The following is a 6,289-nucleotide window of genomic DNA, read 5'->3' as shown; positions in this document are numbered from 1 at the left end:
CCATCGTTTATATCTTTCATGATATTGAATCTAGACCATTGATCAAGGTGACTTATGGGGTGAGAGATCTGAGCCATCCATTCCATAGATGGGCTATCAACATTATGGAAGGTGCTTGGACTATTATCCCCTTTTTTTAAACCATTTTCCCATCAATATATTTAAATAAAATAAATATCATGCATTCTATAAAAGTGCACGATCCATGTCACATATTCCACAAGAATATGTCAAATAATATCAAGTAGATAAATACTACCAAATATAAATAAGATAAGATCCATATCAATTTAAATTGACCAAATCTCTTTAAAACAAACTTGCTACAAAATAGATAAAGCCATGGTCAATATATCCTTTCAAAGATTTGACCACATGCCACAAATCAAAGTAATCTTATCTTAAAAGCAAATAAGAGAATCCAAAGAGGGTGGGGCGTGCCACCCTTTTGTGGAACATGTGGGGCCCCACCCATATGCCACATGGTGGGCCCATATGCACTATAGGCCCCCATAGAATTTTATTAAAAAAATATTATTTTTAAAATCGAATAATATAATTTAAAATATATATTTGAATTTTTATAACTTTGTAAGAACAATAACTGTATTTTTATAAGTCCAAAAATCACAAATAAAATATTGAGAGATTCATAAAAATTAAAATAATAAAACTAAAATCATTTCAATAATAAAATGAACACAATTAAATTAATATGATGGGAAAATGATCCGTATGGTTTTAAGAATCCAATCTGTAATAACGGGGTACTCCACCTTCAACTGTGGACTACAGACCACACTAGCTTTAGTGAACTGACCCAATGTTTCACATGACCCACACTCCAAGCAGGGGCTCATTAGTGGGTCACCAAAGTCAGATCGATGAATCAAGAGGTCGCAATCCTAGTTTGTGGATTACAGGTCCTCCCCTAGAGATGAGTCAAGGTCACCGCGGCCTGATGCGACTACAGCTTTCTGGTGCATAGGTGTATCTCTCGCACATGCATACGCTTCACCCAAAGGTGGATATCTGGCTTTCCCGAACGATCTATCAATATGCATGCCGTGTGATGGAACATGGATGAGGTTTTGGCCCCTGTCTCAGTAGGCCTACCATCACACACAAGGGTCACACAGTCCCTCGGCTCACTCATCTAGACATAAGCTCCGACCTCATCAAGGGCTAACCAAAACCCTCATCGGCTAATTATTTATGCCCGGGTACCTTAGGTTTTTGAACCATCTGGTCTAGATCGATAAGCACAGTCCAATATAAGAAAACATTATTTGCTTAGTTTGGTCCTCAAGGGACAACACTCTCACTGAGTTTATATTTCACTATAAAAGTATTTCAATACACACTCATAAGGCCTTTAAAGGCCACATAAACCCAACACATACTATAGGGAAGAGGATCGGGTTGGCCCTTAAAAACAAAGTGAAACACTTTTTCCTTTCAACCCTATAGCCGTAAGGTGGTGTAAGGAAGGAAACCCATGGCTATTGTCTCTGCCCTATGTGAACCACGAGATCACCTGGAGGACACCCTTGGCATTGAACGGTCACAAACCGACTATACTATATGTCTTTGCCCTATGTGAACCACGAGATCACCCGAAGGACACCCTTGGCATCGAACGGTCACAAACCGACAATATACTATATTCGGCAAGTGGAACTCAATTAGCCATTTGCTTGGGTATTGAGGGTCGGCAGAGCAATCAGAGTGGAGAGCTCTCAATTATTGCTTTTGTAGCTAGATACTCTGGAGCTACAAGAATCTTGTATCTCATCAAGAATTCAAATGTCTAAAAGCATGCTTTTATAATGTGGCACGTTTTATAATGTCTAAAGTCAATATTCTTGCAACTCCGTAATAATCTTGTTTTTCTAAAAAGTAGTTTTACATGAAAAAATTCTTTCATGCGGTCAAATATGGGAATATTTTCATACCAATTAGTCTTAGTACATTTTTTCACATCAATTGAGAAATAATTGATACAAAAATATTTCTATATTTGACCATATGAGAGAATTTTTTATTGAGAACATTTTCACGCGAACCAAACGTATTAGAGTTAAGTGATGACAACCTAAATAACGAAACGAATTTACATGTGCACACTCTAGACTGTGTAGATTAGTCTAATACTATCTAAAGGAACGTCCTACTTTATAACATTAACTTAGAAACAAGAAAAATTATGTCATCAATTTGGCATTGGTTCTCTTTAACTCACGAGGGGTGGGGGATATCTTATGTGAATATTGTAGCTAATTTCCATAATATTATCAAGCAACAATTCCATAGGTCTCGGCCTGTGGGAAATTTTAGATTATATTTTGATGAAAGTTCCCGGGTAATTCTGGACCAGTTGGTTGTGGTGGAGTTTTAAGGCGTCCACATGTTAGGATTATCTTCAATTATCATGGCCCGTGTGGATCTACCATTGCAAACCATATTTGAACTACGCTATTTATGTTAATGATTATTACTTTGTAGAGATAAAGGTGTTACTAAGCATATTATCATTGAAGGAGATTCTAAATTAGTGTTTGCAAAATCGAACCGAAACAGTTAATCGAATATGGGTTTGGAAGCGGTTTAACCGGCTTAACCGGTAAACCAGTCGATTCAACCGCTCTAACCGGACAAGTCCCGTGCGGTCAAAAAAGTGTTGAAAAAAATAAAATAATATCAAAAAAAAAATCTACTAAAATATGAAACGCATATAATGAATGATTAAAACAAAACACATTCAAATGAAGTTGAAAATTAATGAAAAAAAAAGATTTTAACCCATTTTATATTTTCCAATGGCAATTTTTAGTTTCTCAAAAAGATGGAAAAATATAAAAGTGAGTATTAATGACCAAAACAATTTTTAATCTTTACCATAATGTAAAGAATATTTAAAAATATATTACAATTCAAATTCTTTATTTTTGAATATTTATATATATTTTATTTATTTATTTATTATTATTTTAAATACCAGTTGATCACCCTAACCGCCCAACACCGAAACCGGTCGGTTCCGATTTATCTGAACGATTAGCGGTTACATTAGGTGATTTTGCGAGCAATGCTTTCAATGCCATCAAATGATGTAAAACAGAGCAAAAAGTGCCACAGAAGTCGAAGTTCGGTGGACTCAGATTCTAGACTAGTGCTCAATTCTCAATGTAACATTCCAGCATGCATCAAGAGAGGAGAAAAGTTTATAGAAGGATGCAACCTTATAATGAAGAACCTCAAAAATCCATTGAAAAAGGTAGTTTTAATGCTAAAAAACCCTTTGATTGATCATCTCGACATCGAGATGTACGACCATAAAAAATAAAAATATTTTAAATAGAAAAAAGTAGTGCATTTTACAACATATTATCTATACCATCCATTTTCAAGATTTTCATATGTTTATAGATCTACTTGATTTTAACCATTTTTTAAATTTAAAAGTTTATAATTAGATTTAAAAATAAATTTTGAGATAATCCTAAGAACTTTTGACATCAAAATTATATACCATCATAAAATTTGAAGATACACACCTTACCTCTATACCTATGGATGTATCTTAAGTCACTATTGAGGGCACTTTTGTTGAGTAGGTTTTGAAGCGGATGAGTAATCGGCGGGAACGGGGCGAGTCTAGAGAGGACAACCTTGATGTAAATCGGCAAAATATCACCGATTCTCGTAGACTCGCTGGGTATTTAGTTAGAAGATGGCAGCCACGCCACGCGTGTGCCAAGACTCATTAACACGTGACGCATCATCTATAAATATTGTGTTCTTATTTATAAAAAATTTTAGTGCTCGTCCTGCAATGTGGGACAAACTTAGAGTTGCATAAAATGTGATGAATGTGTGGAGGAAGCTAGCTTTGCGGATTTTGGCCTGCGCTTTCCAGCTTGATTCCTCCCATGCGCAATCCCCTTTGGGGCTTTATTTTTATTTTTTAAAAATGTAAAAGTAATAAAATAAAATAAAAAATCTTGTTGTAAAAAGAATAAAAGGAAAAAATAAAAAATAGAAGAAAAAAAAATCTAATGTAAAAAAAATAAAAAATAGAAAGTAATATAACAAGTATTTTTGGTAAAAAAAAAAAAAAATTAGTTTTTATTTTTCTTGTCAAAAAAGAAGAAGTAATATAACGTATTTCTTGTCAAAAATAAAACAAAAGATAATACAAAAAAAAAATTGTACTACATCTTCTTAATTTTTTTGTCAAAAAATAAAATAAAAAGTAATACAAGTATCATATTTTTCTTAGCAAAAAAAAAAAGATAATACGACAAATATTTATTGTTAAAAAAAATAAAAGATATTTATAAATACAACAAGTATTTCTTAATACACCCTAAGAGTAAAATGATGCAATATTATAGTCAGTTAAGTTGTAATAATACACCCTAAAACATCGATCTGTTCTTTAAACCACTGGTTTATTCCATTTGAAACTTCTCTCTTTTTACTAACGATCTCTTTTACTAAATTTATTCTAAAAATCTAAAAATTTAAAATTTTAACAAATTAAAATGTTATTTCAAAAATTGGTACGCATTCTAATAATTTCTATATTGATAACCAAATCTTTTATCTGATTTATTAATTTTTACATTATAAATCATTTAATGTATTATTTTTCTTACTGTTGTCAATAATATATTTTAAATTTGATGATATTATAAAATATTTTGGATTTGCTATTATTTGTATTACAAAATGTAAACCAACCATTTTAATTTCAGTATATAATATTATAATTAGTTAAGTGGTAATAATTTAAACTTTTTTAACGGATTAAGATTTTCCGCCAATTCAAGATTTTCGTGGCCATTTTGATATCGATTTAATCTACTCTTTATTATAATCCATGTATGATTATATACTTTGTCCATTATAAATCAATAATTTTTCTTTTGTATAATGTAAAATTAATAGTTAACATAAATTTATACAGAAAAAAAACATCTCAATATTTACAAATTGATGAAAAAAATGAAAATTAACAATATAATACCCTGATTTCTTATTGGATTACTAAAAGACAACATTTATAATGAATTTTAATAATTTTTTTAGATTTTTTTAAATCTTATTATGATCGAATTGATCGATTTCCGATCCGGATCACCGATTCACCGATCCAGATAAAGTTTTTGGAGTGTCCAATCCGAATCACCGATCTATTTTTTAAACCACTTCAAACTAACATGGACGATATAGAACATTATAATCTACATTATGCACCTCCAAACCATGTAATAAGTACTTTTCGCATAAAAAATTGTCCAAGAATAAATTTTTACCTTAAATTATATAATTTTAACCTTGTTCAAATCAAACAAATCTATGATCGCGTGAAAATTTTGGAAATGGATCGTCCAATTGCAAGATATATTACTTTGAAATTTGAAATAAAACAATTGTTTCATGTGCCCTGCATTTGTACGCTATACGGTCCAGAGGTACATCTTTAAGATGGATACAAATGGCCCATCTAAAATCAATTGTAACTAATGATCCTAATGATTTTTTTATATAATTATTATTTTTAATATTCAAAATTTATTTATATTCATAATTTCAATGTTTAAGATTATACACTCTTTACAAATTACGAACAAATTATTTTTTAAAAATATATTTATTGCCGAGCAAGCTTGGCAGCGTGCTAGCCTTGTTCGTTTGAAATACTTCTTTTCTAAAATCCATATTCATTCATCTCTGTTTCAAGATGATAATTACATGATTTTCCAATATCAAGACCACCTTTTTTTAAAGGATTTTCGAGAAACATTTAAGACTACAATTTTAAACGTCAACCTTCTCCAATTTAAAATGTCAACTTTACATAAAATTTTTTTCATATCCATATAAAAATAAAAAAAAATTTAAATAAAATCACAACCTCAAAAATTAAGATACACCTCAAACATCCATTAAAAACATTTTGATCGATGTTCTCATCATCATCAAAATGTATGGGTATATATTTAAAAAAAAAAACGAAGCACACGAACTACCCATTTACAAGTTTTTCATATGTTTCGAAATCTATACTTGATTTAAACTATTTTTAAAATTTAACTTTTACAATAAAAATAAAAATAAATTTTATTATATAAGTTTGCAACACCCGATAAGAATATCGTAAAAGAGGATCTCAATCGTGCAGCTAGCTGGCGTGCAAGCTTTAGTGATGTATCAGTCTTGGCTCCACCCAGAGGCTAAAAAATAGAAAAGAGATATTCAGAATACACACATAATTTATTTA

The sequence above is a fragment of the Amborella trichopoda genome, chromosome 8 (genome assembly GCF_054954075.1).
Source record: "Amborella trichopoda isolate Santa Cruz 75 chromosome 8, AtrichopodaSantaCruz75HAP2 v2.0, whole genome shotgun sequence".
Taxonomy (NCBI): Eukaryota; Viridiplantae; Streptophyta; class Magnoliopsida; order Amborellales; family Amborellaceae; genus Amborella; species Amborella trichopoda.
This window is presented reverse-complemented; position numbering follows the sequence as displayed.